This window comes from Monodelphis domestica, chromosome 3 (assembly GCF_027887165.1).
Source record: "Monodelphis domestica isolate mMonDom1 chromosome 3, mMonDom1.pri, whole genome shotgun sequence".
NCBI classification, from domain to species: domain Eukaryota; kingdom Metazoa; phylum Chordata; class Mammalia; order Didelphimorphia; family Didelphidae; genus Monodelphis; species Monodelphis domestica.
This window is the reverse complement of record NC_077229.1, coordinates 335,732,126-335,757,769: the sequence shown is the minus strand read 5'-3', so window position 1 is coordinate 335,757,769 and position 25,644 is coordinate 335,732,126.

Sequence of the window (25,644 nt, the reverse complement as noted above, 5' to 3'; positions counted from 1 at the left end):
ATACCATGTGAAGTGGAACAACTTTCAGGAATTGATACAGAGCAAATGAGTAGAAACAGAAAAACATTTTACATACGGTGGCACAATTGAATGTAATGGACTTCTCTACTAGCAGCAATGCAATGATCCAGGACAATTCTGAGGGACATGAGAAAGAACTTTGTCCACATCCAAAGAATGAACTGTGAGAGTAGAAACGCAGGAGAAAAAACATTTGCTTGATCACATGGTTCAATGGGGATATGATTGGGTATGTAGACTCTGAATGATCACTCTATTACAGATATTAATAATAGGGAAAGAGGTCTTGATCAATGATACATGTAAAACCCAGTGGAATTGCTCATTGGCTATTGGAGGGGTTTAGGAGGAGGGGAGGGAAAGAAACCATGGATAAATATTCTAAATTAATTAATTAAATACATAAATTAAAAAAAAAACAAGTACAATGGAATCTCATGATATTTATATCTTTCAGCCAATTGTATATTATTAAATGTGTGGTCTGAGAGTTAGTGATAGGGGATGGAATCAGGAAAGCTTTCATTTAAGTCCTACCTCTGGCCCCATTAGTCATATGACTTTAAGCAAGTCCCTTACCCTCTCAGTCTCAAGGTTATTCTCAAAGATGTTAAGTGACTGAACAGGGATTGATCTGTGTTTTTAAAGGGGATACCATCATAAAAATTTAATTGTACCAATAAAATCACAGATCTAGTTTCAGACAAAACACCACCATGGAATAATGCTTGTGAAAGCTGAACTATTATGGTGTATATGGTATGTATGGAGACAATCCCCATGAGATTTTGATATAGATAGAAAAGGACGTCTTTAGGTTAATAGTTGTTAAGACTCTTTCAGTCCATTTTTGAAAGTATTAATAAGGTCCAAGATATTTGTCTATACCTCAGTTCTCAGCTTCTCTTTTACATGCTTGTTAACTGATCCCTCAAGATGATTCAATTTCAACCAAAATAAAAAGGGAAAAATTAATCTGAATATATAGGATAAAAGTTATTTTAAGATATAAATTATCCACTTAAATATTCCAATTCTTTATTTTCTTTTTCCCATAGAGACAAGCTTAAGGAATTAATTATGACTGAGTAGATTTTTAAAGAGTGAAGACTGGGAAATAAACAATACAGAGCTTTCTGTGGGAGATTGCTATGAAGGCATTTTCTTACTGAAAATGAACATCTGAATAACAGCTGAGTAAAGTGAAATTTCTTTAAAAATAACTCTTGGAGGGGAATGAGTTTCTCAGAGTTTGGGCAATCCCTCCTGAGTATCTTGTTGAAAAGTGTTCTATTTTAGCTAAAACTATTTTAGTTTTAACATGTTTTTGCTGATTGTTGTCTCCACCTACTCCTGGTGTGGGCAAGAATTTTTATTTGGTTCTCTTTTTAGTCCTACCTGCTCAATTAGACAGAGACAAAAACATACATCTATGTGTTGAGATAAACAGACAGAATGTTCCAGAAATCTGAATGTAGTTTACTTTTTTTAAACCCTTACCTTCCATTTTAGAATCAATACGGTGTATTGGTTACAAGACAGAAGAGTAGTAAGTGCTAGGCAATGGGGGTTAAGTGACTTACCCAGGGTCACACAGCTGGGAAGTGTCTGAGGCCAGATGTGAAACTAGGACATCCCATCTCTAGGGCCAGCTCTCAATCCACTGAGTCACTCAGTTGCCCCCATGAATGTAGTTTTAAGGTACAGTTTAAAACTCCACCAATTCTTTTCTGGTTATATACATATACATATAATACACAAAGATGCATATGCATATATATATATATATGTTCATATATTAAATATATACATAGACATATACAATGCATACACGTGTGGGTATATATTCTTGTCTCCTCTCTAATAGAGAGTATTTCCTAAAGATGAAGGAAGTGGTCACTTTTTCTTTTTCTTTTTTCTAAACCCTTACTTTCTGTCTTAGTAACAACTCTAAGACAGAAAGGTAAGCATTAGGCAGAGTTAAGCTTGCCCAGGGTTTCACAAATTAGGAAGTATTTGGAACTGAATTTGAATCCAGGTCCTCCTGACTAAAGGCCTAGAACTCTATCTACTGTGACACCAACTGCCCCTGAAGTGGGTACTTTTAAAAGATTAATTGGGTCCAAGTGGACAAATAGGTGGCATAGTGGAAAGAGTGCCAGGCCTGGAGTTAAGAAGTCTTGGTTTCAAATCTAACTTAAGATACTTCCTAGCTATGTGACTCTGTGTAAGGCACTTAACCTTGCTTGCCTCAGTTTCCTCATCTTTAAAATCATCTGGAAAGGAAAATTACAAGCCATTCCAGGGTCTATCAAGAAAACCTCAAATGGGGTCATGAAGAGTCAAATGGGATACTGAACAACATAGTGACCAAATTACAATTTGCTTAATGTCCTGGCACTTCTCCTTGACCAGCTGAGTAATGGAGAAAGAAGAAAAGCAAAGAAGAGAAGAGAAGAGAAGGAGGAGAAAAAGAAGGAGAAGGAGAAGGAGAAGGAGAAGAAGGAGAAGGAGAAGAAGGAGAAGGAGAAGAAGAGTGGGGGGGGGATTGTTGATAGTGTAAGTTAAATAATGAAATTATTTCCTCGTAGACTTAAGAATCCATCTATTTAAGTTTTAGCATTCTCTAAGGGCAGAAGTTCCCCTTGGGAATACAAAAATTTTGGCAGCTAGTACTTCATTAACTTGAAAGAATCCCTTGTCCACCTGAAGGAAATTGGGAAGAAAGCCCCTCCTTATCATAAAGTCTATGCAGGGTCACAATATTAAACTCAAGCACCTGGGAAGAAGACCCCTGCAAGGAATTATGCAAGATGAAAGTTCAGTACTCTCCAAGGCATGTGTTTCTTTGAGTTCTCAAATAGGTCTTTTCCTACGGGGACTATGTGCTTCTATAGGAAGACTGCCTACCCTTAATTCCTGAAACAAACAATGCAGCAGAATTTACCTCCAAAAACATTGAATTTGGATATAATTTTCCTTAAAAATAATTACTGTTTATTAACACCTTCAAGTATCCAAAATATTTTCTTTAAAACAATGCATTTGAGGCAACCTTATATTATATTCCTTTCATTCACCTTATCCTGCCAAATGGTATAAACTTTATCGTCCCCATTTTTAGCATCCCAGATTTAGAAATAGAAGGAACCTTTAAAGCTGATTATACTTTATGTTATAGGTCCCCTGCTACAATGTAAGTGGAGACTGTTTCATTTATTTGTCTTTATATCCTTCATCATCTCTTGACTACTTCTATAACCAAGTCCCTGATAAATAGCAAGCAGTTGATAATTCTTGTTTTGTTGTTGTTTTAAAAATTTGTGTGAAGGAAGAAATGCTTGTTGATTGATTGGATTTGAGTGCTGATTCAGTTACATACTATATATGTGACCTTAAGAAAGTCACTTCCCTTCTCAATACCTCAGTTTCCTTCTGTAAATTTACAAGGCTGGACTAGACCATCTCCAATTGCCCTGTTTACCATGAGTCATTGAGAGCAAAACTGTATCTTATTACTATCTATCTGGGTGCCCAACCCATAGCAGGAAATAAGTATATGTTTGTTCTCAATGTTATGATACTAATAATACTTAAATTTAATAATAGGACTTTTATTTGCATAGTGATTTCAAAGCACTTGAATATATCGAGTATCCCAAAAGTTTTAGTGCTATTGTAAGCTTTAATAGTTCAATTTAATAACTTAAAGTTATTCAAGCTAGTAAAACTTTCATGTAATAATAGTTTAATTTAATAGCTTAAAAATAATAGCTAATTTAACGGCTTAACGTCACTTAAGCTATTAAAGCTTTCAATTGGGTCACCCTATATTATCTTTCTTGAAGATGGTCTTAGAACACAAATCAATTCCTCCAAATTAGACATTTCGTCATGCCCCATTGTAGAAGAAATTCTCTACGGTTGTGCCAAGCACTGGTTTTCATTGCTTACTCTCATTGCTAAACCAACAGAATGCTTCTGGCTTGTGTTTCAAGTGGTGGTGGGGTGGAAAAGCAGAGAATCTGATGAAATGGCAGGAATAATTTGCAAGCTTTCTAACATTGCCTCCATTTGCCTTAATGACCATAGCAAAAGATCTAGGTCAGTGGGCCTGATGTAAACTTGTCTTCAATTTGTTGTTCTACTGAGAAAGCTACTTCTCCATAAAAGTCCCAGAGAGATTAAAAGCAAAAGAGCATGTTGAGAAAGAGCAGACATAAGTTGCACTTTGGAAAGTGTAATGACTATTTATGAAATAGACACTGATGCTTCTTAGGAGATGGTACGTTTGATGGTCTAAAGGAGCTAGTTGAGGAGATTCTTTCTCTCTCTTCCTGGGCTGTGCTCTCAAGGGGTGTTACTCAAGAAATTGGGGTTCCTCTGTTATGGAGTGGGTGATGGGGAGATGAAGGAAGGAAAGTCTCCTCTATCAGGTGATATAAGGGGTACCCCCAAATTCCCTTGCACAAAATGGCCAGAAGGATAAACCTCCCCGGAGTCTTCTAACTCACTGGGGAAGGGGCCTTGATCTGCACTTGGTTATGACTGATCTGTAGGCTCAACAAGTTGCTTTCCCCTAGCTCCTTGAATAAGCCACTTGAAAATATCTTACTGCAGGTAAAATGATTTAATATATAATGAATACAAGGGAAGATGGGAAGCTAGAATGAGGAAATTGGGGTCCCTGATTTCTAACCCCAACAGGTCCTTGGTTCTGGCAGTTGCAAAGCTAAATCCAGAATTTCACCTTCCCTTCCATCTATTTCTCACTCATAATTTAGTACTTATAGGACCAAGGAATAAACAGGGCAAGTGCAATAGGCTAAGAGAGGGTCTGGCCTTCACTGGCCGAGAGTCCTAGACCCTCACAGGTCCAAAGAGACTTGACTCTCCAGTTAGATGTTGTCTGAAGTACTATGATAGTGAAATACTCTTCAGGAGAAATCCTGGAGTTGGACACTTGGACATTTTTGGTCAGGCTCTTGGCAAATCTCTGGTAAGGTGAGACACTTTGGTCCAACTTGAGATCTCCACACCAAAAGCCCCGAGTTCCTCTCGGATCTCCCCCAGGTTCACCTTCTTCTCCCATGATACTCTGCTCCCAACGGTCTCTGACTGTCAATCATCTCTTCTTTCAATGCTCCATCTTTCCCTTTGCAACTTCCCCTTACAGAAGTGATGTCTAAATTCCTAAGAAGTAATTTTAAAAAATGAGAGGATGATGAAATGACTACCGCTTATGCTTATTGTAATTTAAAAAAAAAAAGGATATTAGATTAGCAGGGAGTAAAGTTTGTTTCAAATCCTGGATCTGAAACTATCAGTGGGACCATGGGTGAGTCACTTAATCTTTCTGAAGTTAACTTAATTCTCTCAGTTTCCTCCTTCTTGTAGGATGGAGGTAATAATATTTTCATTAGCTTTCTCAGAGAGTTGCTATGAGGAAAATTCTCTGTAAACCCTAAATCATATAAATGTGAACTATCAGTACATAAGTAAGATACCACCTCAGTCCATTACCTATCAGCTCAAGCTTGCGGTCTTCCTTGTATGAAGAAAAGAAAGAAAGAAAAAAAAAGAAAGAAAACTCCATATGTCTAAAATGGAAATCATTTTAACCACCAAAACCTACTTGTCTTTGGAGCTTCTATATTTCTCCATAAGGCATTATTACCTTCCTTTCAGTAATTCCAATGTGAAACTCTGGTGTTATTTCCTCCTTCTCATTCACTCCATATTTTCATCTTGTTACCAAATCTTCTCCTGACCTCCACAATATCTCTCCCATTTGTGTCTTTTCCTCCACCCAGGCTGCCCCAAACCTGCTAGACCAGCCTCACAACCTGGACTATTGTGATCATCTCCCAATTGATTTTCTTACCTCCGGTTTTAACTCTTCCAATCTACCTTCCACCCATATAGTGGCCAAAGAGATTTTCCTGAAGTGTAGGGCAAACCATAATGCTCCCCTACTCAATAAATTTCAGTGGCTCTCTATCTGACATCAAATAGATACTTTCATTTATTTATTTTGTTTTTTTGAAAAAGTTTCACTGTCTCTTCTTAATGCCTCCCTGAGGCCTCCATCCTCACTACAGCCCTCTTTTTAAATTGTTTTTTATTAAATTTTTTATTTTAATAACAAATTTCCACAGAAGTTTTCCAAAGTCATATGATCCATATTGTCTCCCTCCCTTGTTACCTCCCTCCTCTTGGAGATAAAAAGCAATTCAATCTGGGTTATACATGTATTATCACACAAAATATATTTCCACATTATCTGTTGTTGTTTTTCTATGGAATAGATTAGGTACATCATACATAGTTGAAAATTACCATAGTGATCTAGTTTTTTTTAAGTTTATTTATTTATTTAATTTAATTAATTAATTACTTTAGAATATTTATCCATGGTTTCTTTTCCTCCCCTCCTCCCAAACCCCTCCCATAGCCAATGAGCAATTCAACTGGGTTTTACATGCTGATCATTGATCAAGACCTATTTCCATATTATTAATATTTGCACTAGGGTGATCATTTAGTCTACATCACCAGTTATATCCCCATTGAACCATGTGATCAAGCAGTTGTTTTCCTTCTGTGTTTCTACTCCCACAGGTCTTTCTCTGGATGTGTATAGCATTCTTTCTCATAAGTCCCTCAGAATTGTCCTGGATCATTGCATTGCTGCTAGTAGAGAAGTCCATTACATTTGATTGTGCCACAGTATATCAGTCTTTGTGTATAATGTTCTCCTGGTTCTGCTCCTTTCACTCTGCATCAGTTCTTGGAGGTCATTCCAGTTCACATGGAATTCTTCCAGTTCGTTATTCCTTTTAGCACAATAGTATTCCATCACCAACAGATACCACAATTTGTTTAGCCATTCCCCAATCAATGGACACCCCCTCATTTTCCAATTTTTTGCCACCACAAATAGCATCACTCTAAATATTTTTATACGAGTTTTTTTTTTTCCTTATTACCTCTTTGGGGTACAAAACCAGCAGTGGTATGGCTGGATCAAAGGGCAGGCAGACTTTTAAAGCCCTTTGGGCATAGTTCTGAATTGCCTTCCAGAATGGTTAGATCAATTCACAACTCCACCAGCAATGCAATCATGTCCCAATTTTGCCACATCCCCTCCAGCATTCATTACTTTCCTTTGCTGTCATATTAGCCAATCTGCTAGGTGTGAGGTGGTATTTCAGAGTTGTTCTGATTTGCATTTCTCTAATTATAAGAGCTGTAGAATGCTTTTTCCTGTGCTTATTGTTAGTTTTGATTTCTTTATCTGAAAACTACCTCTTCATGTTCTTTGCCCATTTATCAGTTGTGGAATGGCTTGATTTTTTGTATAATTGATTTAGCTCCTTATAAATCTGAGTAATTAGACCTTTGTCAGAGGTTTTTGTTATAAAGATTTTCCCCCAATTTGTTGGTTCCCTTCTAAATTTGGTTGCATTAGTTTTGTTTGTACAAAACCTTTTTAAATTTAACGAAGTCAAAATTATTCATTTTACATTTTTTAATATTTTCTGTCTCTTGCTTGGTCTTAAAATATTTCCTTTCCCATAGATCTGACAAGTATATTATTCTATGTTCACCTTTTTTACTTATAGTTTCCTTCTTTATATTTGTCATTTACCCATTCTGAATCTACATTGGTATAGGGTGTGAGATGTTCATCTAAACCTAATCTCTCCCATACTGTTTTCCAAATTTCCCAGTCATTTTTGTTAAATGGTGAATTTTTGTCCCCAAAATTGATATCTTTGGGTTTATCATACACTGTCTTGCTGAGGTCATTTATCTCGAGGCTATTCCACTGATCCTCCTTTCTGTCTCTTAGCCAATAACAAATTGTTTTGATGACCGCTGGTTTATAGTATAGTTTGAGATTTGGGACTGAAAGTCCTCCTTCCTTTGCATTTTTTTTTCATGATTTCCCTGGATATCCTTGATCTTTTGTTCTTCCAAATGAACTTTGTTATAGTTTTTTCTAATTCAGTAAAAATGTTTTTTGATAATTCAATGGGTATGACACTAAATAAGTAAATTAATTTGGGTAGGATTGTCATTTTTATTATGTTAGCTCATTCCACTCATGAGCAATCAATGTTTTTCCATTTATTTAGATCTAGTTTTAATTGTGTTAAGAGTGTTTTGTAGTTGCATTCGTATAATTCCTATGTTTGTCTTGGTGGATAGATTCATAAGTATCTTATATTGTCTAGGATGATTTTAAATGGAATTTCTCTTTCTAATTCTTTCTGCTGCAATGTGTTAGAAATATATAGAAATGCTGATCATTTATGTGGGTTTATTTTGTATCCAACAACTTTGCTAAAGCTGTTAATTATTTAGACTAGATTTTTAGTTGATTCTCTAGGATTCTTTAAGTAGACCATCATATCATCCTCAAACAGTAGTAGCTTGGAATCCTCATTGCCTATTTTAATACCTTCAATTTCTTTTTCTTCTCTAATTGATACTGCTAGTGTTTTTAATACACTGTTAAATAATAGAGGTGATAATGGGCATCCTTGTTTCACTTCTGATCTTATTGGGAAGGCTTCTAATTTATCTCCTTGCTGATGATGCTTGCTGATGGTTTTAAATATGTATGCTTATTATTATTTTTAGGAAATGTCCTTCTATTCCTATGCTTTCTAGTGTTTTCAATAGGAATGAGTGTTGTATTTTGTCAAAGGCTTTTTCTGTATCTATTGAGATAATCCTGTGATTTCTGTTAGTTTGCTTGTTGATATGGTCAATCAAGTGGATGGCTTTCCTAATATTGAATCTTGCATTCCTGGTATAAATCCCACCTGATCATAAGGAATAACCCTTATGATCACTTGCTGGAGATTTTTTGCTAGTTTTCTATTTAGGAGTTTTGTATCTACGTTCATTAAGGAGATTAGTCTGTAGTTTTCTTTCTCTGTTTTTGATCTGCCTGACTTTGGAATTAGTACCATATCTGTGTCATAAAAGGAATTTGGTAAAACTCCTTCTTTGCTTATTGTGTCAAATAGTTTGTACAATATTGGGATTAATTGTTCTTTGAATGTTTGATAGAATTCACTTGTGAATTCATCTGGTCCTGGGAATTTTTTTAGGGAGTTCTTTGATGGCTTATTCAATTTATTTTTCTGATATGGGATGATTTAAGTATTCTATTTCTTCTTCTGTTAATCTAGGCAATTTATATTTTTGTAAATATTCACTCATATCACTGAGATTGCCATATTTATTGCCATATGATTGGGCAAAATAGTTCTTAATAATTAACTTAATTTCCTCTTCATTAGAGGGGAGGTTGCCCTTTTCATCTTTGATACTGTTAATTTGATTTTCTTCTTTCCTTTTTTTATTAGATTAATCAGTACTTTATCTATTTTACTTGTTTTTTTAAAGAGTACAAGATTCTAGTCTTGTTTATTAATTCAATAGTTCTTTCACTTTCAATTTTATTAATTTCTCCTTTGATTTTTAGGATCTCTTATTTAGTTTTTTCTGGGGAATTTTTAATTTGTTCTCTTTCTAGTTTTTTTAATTTGCATGCCTAATTCATTGACCTCTTCCCTCTCTGATTTGTTAATATATGCACTCAGGGATATAAATTTCCATAGTACTCTTTTGAATGTATCCCATAGATTTTGATATGATGTCTCCTCATTGTAGTTCTTTTCAATGAAATTATTGTCTCTATGATTTGTTTTTTTAATCAGTCAATTTTGGAGAATCATATTATTTAATTTCTCATTAATTTTTGATTTGCCTCTCCATGTACCCTTTCTAATTATTATTTTTATAGTATTATGATCTGAAAAGGTTGCAATTATTATTTCTGCTTTTTTGCATTTGTTTTCAATGTTTTTATGCCCTAGTACACTGTTATTCTTTGTGAATGTACCATGTGCTACTGAAAGAAGGCACATTCCTTTTTGTCCCTATTTATTTTTCTTCATATATGTATTAACTCTAATTTTTCCAATATTTCACTCACATCTCTACATTATTTGTTTTGTAGGCAAATAATGTTATAGAATCCAAATACCAAGATATATACCCAAATTAACAAATGATAAGTCCTATGTTTTCATCTGCATTCCTACTATAACAGTTCTTTCTTTGGTGGATAGAATTCTTTTTCCTAAGTCTTTAAAATTGTCCTGGATCATTGTATTACTGTTTGTAGAAAAGCAAATAGACATTTTTAGAATCAAATATAAATTCTTCTGTTTGGCATTCAAAGTCCTTTCCAACTTACCTTTCCAAGCTATTACATATTATTCCACTTCCCACACTTTAGAGTCAAGACAACCTATCTTTACTCTTCCATATGCATTCCCTTCTGTCCCCACCACATTCTCTGTAATTAAAATACACCTATGCCTCTTACAGTTCTTAATTTCCTTCAAAGTTCATCTCAAGCATCACCTTTCTGCTTTCTATTCAGCGTCTAATGTCTGCCAGGTAAAGAAACTGAGGTTCAAAAAGTTTAAAGGTCTTTCGCTGTTAGGTGACACAGTGGTACATGGAGTCAAGAACACCTGTGTTTGAATCCCACCACAGAAACTTATGAGCTGTGTGTCTGTGGATAAGTCACTTACCTTGTCTGCCTCAGTTTGTTCATCTATAAAAGGGGGACAATATCCATGTCCATCTCCCAGAGTTACTCTGAAGATGAGATAATATTTGCAAAGTACTTTGCAAAACTTAATTGTTATATAATTTCTTGTTATTGTCGTGATAATGATAATGTCAGAGGTGGCATGTGAAATCAAGTCTTTCCTAATTCTAGATCTAGCACATCTTTCCTTTTGCCAGACCTCTTCTCTTTTGTTTCTTGAATAAAAATATATGCAAAAGAGAATCACCAAATATTTTTTCTCCATTTGAATTGATATAGAAGACTTAGAAAACCAGCAAGATTTAGAGATTTCTATATATTCCTATTTATGGGTGAATTAGTACAATAGATTGTTTTTAGATATTGAAATCTCATTCTAGAAGTTATTCTATCAGAATACATAAATCTTTGGCCAGTAGTCTTGGAGCTCTAGATCATGACAGGCTCTAATGTAGACTCAACATTATTCTGATATTCCAAGGCCATCCAGATTCTTCAAGTAAGCTGTTTTGTTTCATTGCAGTTTCTTGTGCTAGTCACAGAAAGAATCTGACCAGATAAGCCTGGAAAAATATTTAACAAGCTTCAACAGATAGGAGAATATTTTGGAATTCCAATTCCAAATTGGAATTGGAAATCCAATTATTGGAATTGATCTATTCTTCTTACCCTTTTAATGCATTAAATTTCCTTCAAGCTTGAATTCCTGTATATGGGATAGGAATATCTCAATATCCCACATTTCCAAAGGTAAAATCCTTCAATTGTTGAGGTCTCTGAGGTTGACCAACTTCATGAACCAAACAGGTCTGACTGTATCAGTCCCTATTCAATATACTCCAGTGATTCCCTATTAACTGCAAGATAAAAATATCAAAGTTCTTCATGACCTGGCCCATTCTATTCCCAGTCTTTTTAGCGTTTCTCACATCTCCATGTGCTTTCTGATTCAACATTTATCTTCTTTTTCTTCCTGATCCATAAGACTACATCTCTCAACCCTTCTAATTTCCTACATTTTCTTCAAAATTCAGCTTAAATTCCTCCTTTTGCAAGAGACCTTTTTTGGTCCTTCCCATCCATTTTCTCATATATAGAATTGTACATACTTTAGGATATGTTTCCTACCTTGGGAGCATGAACTCATGAACTTGTGAGAGCAAGGAATATATAATTTCCTTTCTTGGTCCCCAGAAAATATCATGGCGCATAATAAGAGCTTAAAAAATATTTGTGCACTCAATTTTCTCAGGGGAACACAGCCAGGCTAACGAGTCAGACCAAAAATGACAGGGCTTGTTTTAATGTTTTTATAATAGTTATTCATATTTACATAGAACTTTAGGATTTATTAGACATGTTCCTCACAGTTAAGTGCTTAACAGATGTTTGAATGACTATGATATCTGTGAAGTCAGTATGTATTATTGTCCCTATTTTATAGAAAAAGAAACCAAGACACAAAGAACAAAAGTGAATTGTGATGTTAGAATTTGAATTCAGGTGTTCTGATTCAGAGAACAGTGCTTTCTCCTTTATATCAGGTTACTCTCTAATTTTTTGTGGCGCTCCCCAAACCTTAGTAATGTTTTTCATGTTTCTTCTGAAATTATGAATTTTAGAATTGGACCACACATTAAGATAATTTGGGAGGGTATCAAGTAATTGTGAGGAAAGACCTTCCAAAATGTTCAATACAGTGCTTTGGTCAATAAATAGTAGTTGAATTTAATTGTTTTGAATTGGTCGAATGAGATTCTTCCTTCTTCCCTTTGGTAAATAGGAAAAAACAATGACTCTGGAGCCAGACCTGGGCTCAAATATCAGTTCTGTATGACTGTGACTACTTAGCCAGTCTGCATTTCAATTTCCTCATCTATAAAATAAGGAAGTTAGATTAGATGACCTGAAAGGTCTCTGACATCTCTAGATCCATGATTCTATGGTCCTTTCCCCTCTGACTTCCTATTCCTTGAGTATTCTGCCTACTTTTAGCCAGTAAGTATCATAAGTATTTGCGTTAGTTTCCTGAACAGCATTAATCTAGCATAGAGATGGTGAACCTTTTAGAGACAGTGCTGGCTCCCGCCTCCACTCCAACCCCCAGACCAAGTGCTATGTCTGCCACTCCCTCCCTAGAAACTGCATGCTATGCCCCACCCCACACTGAGTGCCAGACTATTAGATGTGGCTCTGTTAGTCCATATGTTAGGAATAATCATTCATAATTTCATTACTATATATCAAAAATTATGTTTACAATTTCTATGTTTCAGAAAAATCTTCATGGATTCTGAAAGAGGAGAAAAATATGACTATCACTTTAAGTCTTTGGCAATAGATTAATTAAGAGTAGCTGACACTGTAATTTGAAGTATTAGCAATAAATGACTTTGGGGGAAAATGAGGCTCAGAATATTACCACTGCAAACCCAAAATTTCATCTCATTAACATCTTGTCCAGAAACTAAATTATGTGGTCTCATTTACAGTAAAATGTGTTCTACCAGGATAACTGTGGTAAATTATAATTTAATACAATAAACTTTTGATATTGGCATTAAGTAGACATGCTTGGAAAACCAAATAGATCAGAAAACCTGAATTATAAACTGGTCTCAGAAATTTATTAACTGTGATTTTCAGCAAGTCACTTCACCTGTTTGTTTCAGTTTCCTCCTGTGTAAAATGGGATAATGATGGCACCTACCTCCCAGGGTTAGCGTGAGGATAAAATGGTTATAATAATTGTTAAGTCCTTAATATAGTGCCTGGCACTTAGTAAGCATAATATGAATTGGAACTATTATTATTTTTTAATTGAATGTAATTATTCCATGCCAGATTACACTATATCAGTGATGGTGAACCTATGGCATGGGTGCCAAAGATGGCATGCAGAGTGTCCTCTGAGGGCATTCATCCATCTTCCCTCCCCACCCCCCAACTCTATAGTTTGTTACTAGAAAGGCAGAGGGACTCAGGTGAAACTGCTCCCCTCCCCTTTTCCACCATGTTTGATGACATTTTTTCACATTACCTGCCGTACTGCCTAATGAGAGTGCATGAGTGGCAGAGCTAGAGTGCAGCAGAGCATTCAAACTACTCCTCTCCTCTTCTCTACACTCACTGAGGACATTCCTTACTTTACCAGTCCCTCCATCCAACAGCCCAATGGGAGTGCTTTCTTCAAGTGGGGGGACCGGGGCATACCCGGCATGTAGGGAGGGAGGGCCATGGCATGCAGTCTGAGGTGGGTGAGCATGGCACTTGGTCTGGGGGTTGGGGTGATGTCAGGGCTCAGCACTCCCTCTCTAAAAGGTTCATCATCACTGTTGTAAGGGGGAAAAGGATTAATTTTAAAAGGTTTGGATTAAATTATTTAATTGCCAGGAATTTAATTTATTCCAAAATAAATTTAAAATTTATTTACAAAATGAAGAGTGAAATAAGAAAATCAGAGAAAAGATAAGGCCTCTCCTGAAGTTAGTTTTTTTTTTTCAGAAAATCTAGCAGTTAAGCGTTAGCTTTTCATTCACCATGTATAATTTCATGGTTCAAAGGAAAAGGTTTTAGAACAGCCTCACCAGGAAACAGAATCTCAGGTCCAGTCAGCACATTCTTCACCAGCCTCTACTTCAAAGAATGAAGAACTGCCAGTAGAACCCCATTCAGGAAGTTGTAATTCCCTTTTAAAGATACTTTCTCTTGCATCACTTTCTGTGTCTTCCCCTCATTCTATGTCTACCAATCACAGTTGAAGTCCTCCTTTAGGACTTCCCAGGAGGCAGTTAGTCGGTTCTGATTTGTCACCTACCACGTGGGTCACAGACTTCCCACTTAATGATTAAATGGTATGTTTGCACTTTTGGTGATTAGATCTAAAAATGGGCAGATCTCCATACTCAACTTTTAAGTAGAGTGTTTACACTTTTGGTGATTAAAATGTAAAAATAGGCAGGGGTTACAATTTTAATCTTCACAATTAGGGGAGAGTTCATTTTAATCTTCACACTGTATACTATGCTTATATGATTAATAAAGAATGTCAAAAGTTATAAAAGTAACTATTTTCTTTAAAAGTTTTTTTGGGAAATGAATTTGACAGAATTAATGTCAATTGACTGGTGATAAATTTTGTCTCATGTTTTAAATACATTATATTGTTTATGTTATTGTTTTATTTTTTCTTATGTTGTAAAATTTTGGGAACAGAAATACTATTATAAAAGTCACTTTTCTTTTAATCTGGATACTGTTAGATTATGAAGTGAGCTGTCAAAAGAATATGTTCAAAATATTTAAAAAACTTAAATATTTAATTGGGTGTATTTGCTTTAAAGTTGATAACTAATAATTCACGATGTATAACTTTCTATAATATGGTTATTCTTCATTTACAAATGTAGGATAAATGAAATGTCCCAATTTTTGCTAATTCCCATTGTTAACTGTTATGGAAACATAAGAAAAATAATGATATCCTACCCCTATACTGTCTCTTTGAGGTAAAATCTCATAAGACTGTAATTTAATATTATTCCATTTTGATCTCAGGTATAATTGTCTGCATTCTCATTAGGCCAACAGTGCACATTCCAAGGTAATTCTATGTGCTTTTTAAAAGGAATGCAGTCTGAGAATTGTTATAGGTGAATATCTGTCCCTGGGAAAAGTTAAGGGGATGGCCTTATGTAGACAAAGGTAGGATCCTCTTGATTCAGCTTCTTGTTGGGCTGTTTCCTTCTTCAACATGAAATTTTCCCACTTGGTTAATTCTGAACCTGACTATGATACCTTGCAAATAATGTGGAACTTTGCTATACAATTAACTGTCAAATATGATTCTATACCTGGAATCAAATAGAGCTAAGGGCATTTTCCTCTGTTGTGACTGATGTCAGATCAGTCTGTGCCCTTGAGGGAAGAGTCTTTATATCATCATCATATGTCCCTCTTTTTCCTTTCATAGCAAATTTGTATAATCAAAGCAGGTGAACAGTGGAAGTTTGCCATTGCAATACTATATCTATTAATTAATAGATTAGTATTCAAACACTTGAGTTACTATAAGATGCAGTATGAAAGATGTTACTGTTTTTAATTTGAATTTGTAGTTAATTCTATACTCTAAGAAACTAAGTAAATGAGTTTTGGAGCTTGCTATTCACTTGCTAATAGTTATATATTCATTAATAATATTAGGTCCTTGAAGTATCTCATTTTGTCAGGAAGATTTGGGGACAATATTATCAAAAGAGGGGAATAAGATTAAGATGTAAAGTTTTCTATGAAGGAACCTGACAAATTAGACCCACTGAGGAAAAGCAGTCATAAAAGATTTGCTTATGAGTTTGCATTAGATTTCATGGCAAGGCTGGATCTCCATATAGCAGCTCAAAAGTATTGACTAGACTGAAACTCAGATAAAGACATCTCCTGAAAAGCTTCCTTCATAATAATCCTTGAGTTGTTCATTATTTATCCATTCAGATACAGGGTTTAGGTAAAGATGGAAAGAGCAAGTAGTATATAAAAATTGAATCTCAAATTTGAGGTGAATTATGGGTTCTTAATTCTGTATTCTTATAGGCCTGTTGTTATAGGATCAGAACTATAGGATTGGAGCTGGTTTTTGCCACATGAACTAATTTTTAGGGGAAAAAATTAAGAGATTATATTAAATTGTACTGAGTTTTGTTACTGGCAGATTTTAGTAGAATTGGGTAGGAATTTCTGCAAGTGACTTGGAACCAGAGTAGCAGATCTATAAGGAGGAGTCCTTTTCATTATCACTCTAAGAATAAGACCTATCCCAGAATATCCAAGGAAAGATATTTCCAAGAACTAGATTACCTGAACTCAAGGACTCAAGATGAAAAGTGCCAATTAAATGGATATTGGTAATGAGTTACTAGGTTATAAAGAGACTTCATGTTATTTAATATTGATGATCATTATCGTATATCACTTCAGCTTTTTGTTCCATATTTATATTTGCTGAAATTTCTTGGTTATCTTGGTGACATATAAAACTCACCTCTCAAATTAGACCATGTTGAGACCACTAAAAAGTTTGATCTGTAGCTTTGATTTAGTTTATCTATATAGTCTATTTAATAAGGTTTATTCCCTTAGGGGATATATTAGGTCATGATTCTGATCATATTCTTTGTGCCTCTCACCCCACCCTTTGTGATGCCCTTAAAGTAGATTATCATTTTGTCCAGAAATCTCTAATAAATAAAGCATTTACATAAGTGATCCTGGGAGTTGAAAACCCCAGAATCAAAGAGGTGGAATGTTACATTAACATAGCATCCGTGACTCAATTTTGCCCTTCATTCTAGACATTTTGTGAAATTGAGTTTAACTTCTTGTGAGTCACCCAATTTTAGGAAAATCATAAAACTAACCCCTCCCCAATGTTGCTCCTGTTTTCAGGGAAATCATAAAACTATTGCCTTTTCCACTGTCACCTGATTTGGGGAAAACCTTATTCTCTTCACCATGAAGAAATAAAGTGTATTCTATTTGTTTTACTCCCTTCCATCTATAAATAACTGTAGAAACTAAGAGTCTACCAATGTTCTTGAACCTTATTTGTTTTTGCAACCACATGCTTTGGTAAATAAATTGTTTTTTCCAGATGAAAATCTGTTTCTTTATTCCACTGTAAAAAATTTCTTGCTTTTAGGTGAAGAAACATTAGAGATGACTAAGATTTTGTGAGATTGGGAAGGTTAGTAGATAAAGTCATCAAAAAAGATGGGAATATCAATCAATCAGTATCAACTAATAAACATTTATTAAGCATATACTTTGTATCAGGCAAAGTCCATGCTTGGTTGTTAAACCAACCAATCTATCATTAAGGCCCTAAGGAATAAGGGGCAACCTTTATAACCCTATATAGTGTTAGCTGAGAGGTAGACTCATCCATGGCTAACCTGTACTTGGATGTAAACATAATGGACCAACTTATTGTGGAAATTGAGTTAAGTATGAGTCTGGTCTTTCCAGGGTCAAAGGTAGATGGGCTTTGGGGTCTGTTAATATATTTGACTCTATCTTAAAAATAAATATTCAAATGGAACTGTAGAGTTAATCATTCGTAGTTAGTGGGGGGGAGGGGGGAGGTGGCCATAGGGAGAAGTAACCACATTGGGCTAGGGACTTAATAAGACAACAGCAGATAAAATACCAGCCAATCAAAAAAATATTCCTAAGACCCTGAGTGGGAAATGCAGCTAGTCTTAATCTGTGAGAATGAGATCAGAGTTTATTGCTATAGTAAGAAGGCCAGTATGCCATGTTTTTGTCATTCTTTGTATACAGAATTATTTGTCTAGATAAATTCAAATGGAATTTTGTGTTGTTTTTTTTTTTTAAAAAAAACCTTACCTTCCATCTTGGAGTCAATACTGTGTATTGGCTCCAAGGCAGAAGAGTGGTAAGGGCTAGGCAATGGGGGTCAAGTGACTTGCCCAGGGTCACACAGCTGGGAAGTGTCTGAAGCCAGATTTGAACCTAGGACCTCCCGTCTCTAGGACTGGTTCTCAATCCACTGTGCTACCCAGCTGCCCCCGAATTTTGTGTTGTTTTTATACACAAATGGATATGGCAAATTTGCTCTCATCAGATGTATCTCTCATCACTGGATTTTAAAAATGACTGGAATCAAATGACCATTGGTGCCATAATTAAAAAAAAAAAATCTCCCTATAGAGATCGCTTTGGTAAATAGACTTCAATTATATCCTGAGAGTGGTGATTCCCTCTCTACCCAGAGGACAGAACAGGGAAAATTCTTAAAATACAGCATAGAGAATTTAAATTATATAGTAAACTCAATTACTCGTGGGCAGAAAATTGCATTGGAACAGATCTGTAGTAAATCTTGCTTTCATCTTCTTGGAAACAGAAGAAAAGAAGATTTGAAGTTCTCTCTTATTAATCCAAAACAGTTAATTACTTTCTCAACCCCCAGGGAAAGTGTGAGTCAGATAATAAGTTTCAAGAGAAAGTTCAGCTTTGTCCAGCATATCCTTTAAAAGAATTAGAAAGTTGATACTGTATATCCTCTACATGGAGTGAAGAATAATAAAAGATTAAGAAGAGGTGCAGAATGAAGAAATCTTACAGTGTAACTTGATTGTTTTATGGGATTTGTTGTGAGCAGGGATACTTTGATGCTTCACTGAATCTATGGTCTTATTAATGTAGGCTTCCCTCAATATGTATTACAATCTATCCATTCCTGCCCATCTTTCATAATTCTTGTCCATCTTTGAATGAATTCTCCATAAGGAGTCTAACCAGTAGGCTGAGGCCTTTCTCAAATTTCTCATATCAAGTATGTGAGCTAGCTATCCATTTGTTTTTCCCCTCACTCTACCTCATGAGAACATCTTGTCTTATAATCACGTATTTTTCCTTGATGAAACCCTTTGTACCACTTCTTTTTCATAGTATGTTGTAGCCAACTTATACCTACCATGTGCTTTGCCATTGCCCTTTTAGATGAATTTTACATGAAACTCTTCAGTGACTATAGTTTTATAGGTCTTGCAGTCATGAAACATTATTGGAAGAGTGTTAGTTTTAAAAAGTTGGGCCTGGTTGGGCCTACAAGAACTTTTTAATTTTTCTTCAATATTTTGTGTGCCTCTTTTACCAATATATTAATTCTCTTTCATAATTTTCTCATTTCTCTTTCCAATTTTTTTCCTCTATCAAGCTTATTTGATGAAAACATTTTTTTCTTTTTAAATGTCTTTCTTCAGCTCTTCCAGGAATTATTTGGCTTATTTCCAATACTCTTTTTTTTTTCTTTCAAAACTTCTTATAAAAGTTTTAAAATCATTGTCTTGTGAGTTTTTGTTTTCAGCTTCTCTGTCACCATAGTAGCATATTATCATCAGGTTCTTTTTTTGTTGTTTGCTCATTTCCCCCAAATCATTCTTGACTTTGGTCTTTATATTTGAGTTGTATTCTTCTCAACTCTGTGGACTAGCCTGAGTTTCTGTCTTTCATGTCATTTTCTTGCCTCCACAGCTCACTCTGAAGGTCCATAAGTTTTCAGTGCTCCCAAATTTGGGTGCTTTTTGGAGAAATCTCTTCAACACCTTCCTGGTTGACACCCTGGTCTTTACACAGATGGAGCCCCTGCTTACAACCAAGGCTGTTTTTCTACACCTTGGAAGTGTGACCCAGAACTGGCAATAGAGCTGCCAAATGCCACCTGATCCTTTACCCAATGCTAGTACAGAGGTCCAATAGAATCTCTTTCTGTTCAGGTTTCCAACCCCATTCCTCCCCAGTCCTTGGATCCTGAGTTGCTCCCTATCATAGCTGCTACCACTTCCACTGTGTTGGGCTCCTAACTGCCACTCCACTATCCAGTCTTCTCTATCTTCTTAAACCATCCTGCACTGGAAAAATGGTTGATTGTGTCCTATCAAAATTCAGTTTAGAGCATTTTTTACATTTTTTTTGTGGAAGAGGTCTGTGGAAAGCTATGGCAAAGTTCTATGTTTTCATTCTGCCATCTTGACTCTGCCCCCTCATAATTTTCCAAAAACAATCCAACCTGTCCTCTTCCTCTTTCCTGTGACTCAGCTCATTATTCATTTGAAGGATCTGTCTAAGGCAGATATGTGGAAGAACAAGCTCTATTGATAGGCCATCCAATTGCATACTATAACCTGAAGAATAGACATTTTTTATCCACCTAAATTTTCTCTCACTGATAGGCCAAACTCCTCTAAATGATTATAGTTCTTATTTAGGAGAGCCTTCAGTATTGGAGGATTTATGCATTTATCAAAATCCAATCATCAATGGAAGACCTCACCATCCATAGGGAATTTTTTATCTGCTAGATCCTGCATTATAGGGACCAATGTTTTCTAAGAGTATTTAAGGATTATAGTTGGGGAGAAGGAAAAGAGGCCACCAAAAAAATGAAAAGGTTAACAAAGATTTTTAGAACAAACCATCAAGAACAACAGAGCTACCATATTTGAACTCTCAGATTATTGTCCTATATGTGCCTTATTGAGCAGAGTTTCTTAATGTTAAAAAAAAAAAAACTCTTACCTTTTGTCTTAGTATTAATCCTAAAACAGAAGAGCAGCAAGGGCTAGTCAACTGGGGTTAAGTGACTTGCCCAGGGCACCACAGCTAGGAATCGTCTGAGTCCAGATTTGAACCTAGGTCCTACTGACTCCAGGTGTAGAGCTCTATCCACTATTCAACCTAGCTGCCATTGTGTGTTTGTGTGTGTGAGTGTGTGTGTGTGTGTGTGTGTGTGTGTGTGTGTGTGTGTTATGAACACTTTTGGCATTCTGGTAAAAACTAGAATCCTTTTCAAAATCATGTTTATAAATGCATAAAATAAAACATATGGAATTTTAAAAGAAATTAATTAAAGTTAAAATATAATTATCAAGATATATTATTTAAATCTATGAACTTTAGGATAGTTTTAAGAACTATTTAACTCAAGAGAACAACATATCACTTTTAAAGCTCTCATCAAAGTAGGTTCTTTCCATTGATGTCAGAATTATACAAGATTCTTAAAATATGTAAGAAAGATAAATTTGTTCAATGATCATCTATTTACCAATATTAAATGGGGCATAAAGCAAAGAGATATGAACAAGGATAGCCCTAGAAAAACTGTCCTCATATATTATCATTCTCGTTGGTTTATTTGCCTTATCATTCAGGTCCTGCCTATTCCTCTCCCATTCAAGGTGGCCATTGTATATATGACATCCATGAAAGGCATGTCATAGTTTGGCATCAAGTATTAAACATTCTGAACTAGTGACCTAAGATGCTGCATTCTTTAGCTTTTCCCTTTCTGTTGGTAGGGATGGGAGTGGTTATAGCCAGAGAAGTCACAGGCCTTTGAAGTTAAGAATTCTGACTCCAAAAATATAATCTTTCAATGTTACAGAAAATCTATATAAATTGCCAACTGCAATGACTATGTGGAAATTTGTCCTTGACCATGAATAACCCTGGATATTAATTTCTAAAGTTGACTGAAACACAAAATATTTGATAATTATCTGTTGTATAGTTCAAAAATTGAATGGAATAATTTTCTAACAATGAGGATTCTTCAATATAAGGTTGATAGCTATTCACCAGGGAAGGATATGAAAGAGAATTCTTCACATCTTTCTAATAGAATTAGATTTGGAATCAGAAACCTGGCTTTCCCACTGTCTATGACACCCTGAACAAATCACAGTCTCTCCTAGCCTCACTTTCCTTATGGAGAAAATGGAGAAGTTGAACTAGATACTCTTCTAAGAACCTTCCTATTTAAAAATAAATCTATCATCTGTCATATACATCAGTGTGAATAAATATGCATGTGTACCTAGAGATGTGTGGTTTGTGTGTGAGAGTGTATGTGTGTGTGTGTGTGTGTGTGTGTGTGTGTGTGTGTGTGTTTATAGGAAGATAGAGGTCAAGGATGTGGATAAATAGGGAGGAAATACAGTAGACTGGATGACCCTGTACAATCCTTTCCAGCCTTGGGTGTCTCAGATTGCTTGACTCTAAGGAGCCAAGTCTAAGAAACAGGAAGGACAGAAATTGGCTTGATGATAGTAGGGAAGTTGATTAAACTAAGAGAGTATCATTCTAAAAAGACTCTTTTTTTCTCTACTTGATTTTAAGTAATGAAATACCATTCAGCTTTGGGAATCCCACAGAAAAGAAGAAATATAAATATGGTACTCCTCTCACTAGATTGGAATATGATTGAATAAAATCATTGTTTTTTAGAGAAACTTTTTTTAGTATTATAATTCATTCCATTTGAGAGGTTCATTCATTCTGGTTTAAACTATTATGTACATGTAGGTGGGTGTGGGCTTGTGTATTTACAATAGCAGAAAACAATAGAAACTTCTTGGAAATATTAAAGTAAATCTTGTGTCTCAATTATTTGCACTTGGATAATACTAATTTTTGTTATTAGTTTTGTTTTTCTTTTCGCTTTTTTAAACCCTTACCTTCTGTCTTGGAGTCAATACTGTGTATTGGCTCTAAGGTAGAAGAGTGGTAAGGGCTAGGTAATGGGGGTCAAATGACTTGCCCAGGGTCACACAGCTGGGAAGTGTCTGAGGCTAGATTTGAACCTAGGACCTCCCGTCTCTAAGCCTAGTTCTCAATCCACTGAGCTACCCAGCTTCCCCCTTCTTTTCATGTTTTGAGGAGGAGGGATATAGATTTTTTTTTTTAATTTAGAAGTGAAAGTTTGGAACATTAACTTCCAGGGCCAGACAGTCTATACCATCATCCAGAAATCACTTGACATAAATTTTCCACCAGTAGCTTATCATGTGGGGTTCCTAACAACCATAGGAAAAGCCATGGATATAATGCAGCTGTGTTGCTTTCCCCAGTGAAACAAGAAACCATAGCATAAGAAAAACTCCTCAAACTCACTAAAACCTCCAAAATCCTTCTGACCATAAAGTGGGTCAGAGAAATCTTTTGGAACAGAAAGAAAAGTAGTAACTGAGAAATGTGTAGGAAATTAACATGAAACTATGGCATTTTCAATTCTTTATTAAATTGTTTACTGACAGGCAATCTGACTTTCATAAAATGTAATGCTGGCCTGATGGACCTGTGCTAATTCATATCAGTAGAGTGTATGTTTCTATCCAAAATAGGGATTTCTTCAGTACTAGCAGCTACACAGGAAGCAAACTCTCTCTGCCAAAGCTGATAGAAATTGTTCTACAACTTATAGTCTTATGAGACAGTGGTTAAATAATTTACAAGGTCACACATCCAGCATGTGTCAAAGGCTAGATTAGGACCCTGATTTTTCTGGCACTAAATTTAAGTCTCTAGCCATTGTGATAGGATGTCTTTCAACAAAAGGTCTAAGGCTTAACAGGAGCTAGGATGCAATTTTTATGCATGTGTTCTATTCAGTGTGTTTATTTATGTGATATCATTTGTTTAATTTGTCTGCCTATTAGACTATAAATACCTTGAGGGCATGGAGTTGGCTAAACAAACTTAAATAATCAGCGGGCATCAACCATAGTACTGTTCCCTCTGAAAGTTAAAATAAATGCTCCCTACACTTTAAGAGAGAGGTGGGTGTTGGGGGAAGTGCTAGGAGACTCTTTTGATCTAGTACTTGATACCCACCAAAAAAAAATCTCTTTCCTGCATAACCCTCTTCGCTATGAATTTTTGGGATATTACTCTCTCCTGGCTCTCCTCCTGTTTGTTTCTTCTCAAATTCCTTTGCTAATTCATCATTCATATCATGCTGCCTAACTGTAAATATATCCTAAGGCTCTGTCCTAGACCCCCTTCTTTAATACCATACTTCATTTGTAATCATACCCTGGAATGTTCATTATCCCCTAAATCCATGATGGCAAACCTATGATGCACATGCCAAAAAGGGTATACTGACCATTTCTGTGGACATGCCTGCAGTTACCACCAGAGTTCATTACTAGAAAGCCAGAGAGCTTTGGGGTGGAGTCCCCTCCCCCTCTCCATACTACTGAGGACATTCCTTACTTCCCCTGCCCCTGCCCAGTAGCCAATGGAAACCCTTCCTCCCTCCCCTGTCTGGGGTAAGGGGAGGAGACGGCAAAATCTCTTACCTCCATCGCCTTTTTTTCATTCTCTCATTACCTTATTTTAGGCATTCCTCACCTCTCATATTACTATAGTGGCCTCTTAATGTTTCCCCTGCCTTTACTCCTTTTTTATCCATTCTTTATCCAGGTACCAACATAATCTTGTGCAGTAGAGTGCAAATGTGCATGTTGTTCAAAAAGGAAAAATATGGAAAAAGGTGTAGGAGAGAGACAAATGCATCTATTGTCCAAAAATGAAGAAGAATAGCATCTGCAATCAATAGGCTGGGATTCCTGTCCGTCTTTCCTAGAAGGTACTATGATAGAGATGGGGGTCCTGGGTTCACATCTGGTCTCAGACATTTCCCATGTGACCCTGAGCAAATCCCTTAACTCCAGTTGCCCATCTCTTTCTGCTCTTCTGCCTTGGAACCAAATACTTAGTATTGATTCTAAGAGAGAAGGTAAAGGAGGGAGAAAGAAAGAAAGAAAGAAAGAAAGAAAGAAAGAAAGAAAGAAAGAAAGAAAGAAAGAAAGAAAGAAAGAAAGAAAGAAAGAAAGAAAGAAAGAAAGAAAGAAAGAAAGAAAGAAAGAAAGAAAGAAAGAAAGAAAGAAAGAAAGAAAGAAAGAAAGAAAGAAAGAAAGAAAGAAAGAAAGAAAGAAAGAAAGAAAGAAAGAAAGAAAGAAAGAAAGAAAGAAAGAAAGAGGAGGGAGGGAGGGAGGGAGGGAGGGAGGAAGGAGGGTGGGAGGGAGGGAAGGAAGGAAGGAAGGAAGGAAGGAAGGAAGGAAGGAAGGAAGGAAGGAAGGTAGAAAAAATGCTGTGAAAGAGGAAGGTCAGGGAATCCTTAGGAAGGGGAGCAGTGATTCCAAAGAACTAGCATGACTTCTTCAAGACTAACATAGGGGGCAGCTGGGTAGCTCAACTCAATGGATTGAGACCCCAGGCCTAGAGACGGGAGGTCCTAGGTTCAAATCTAGCCTCAGACACTTCCCAGCTGTGTGACCCTGGGCAAGTCACTTGACCCCCATTGCCTAGCCCTTACCACTCTTCTGCCTTGGAGCCAATACACAGTATTGGTAAGGGTTTTTAAAAAAAGACTATATCATAGCAAGAGGCAGCTAGGTGGTTGAGTGGATTGAGAGTTAGGTCTAGAGACAAGAGGTTCTGGGTTAAAATGTGACCTCAGATACTTCCTAGCTGTGTGACCCTGGGCAAGTCATTGAACCTCCATTTACCAGTCTCCTTTACCAGTCTTTTGTGATGGAACTAACATAAAGTATTGATTCCAAAATGGAAAGTGAGGGTTTAAAAAAAAAAAGAACATCACAACAGACTAA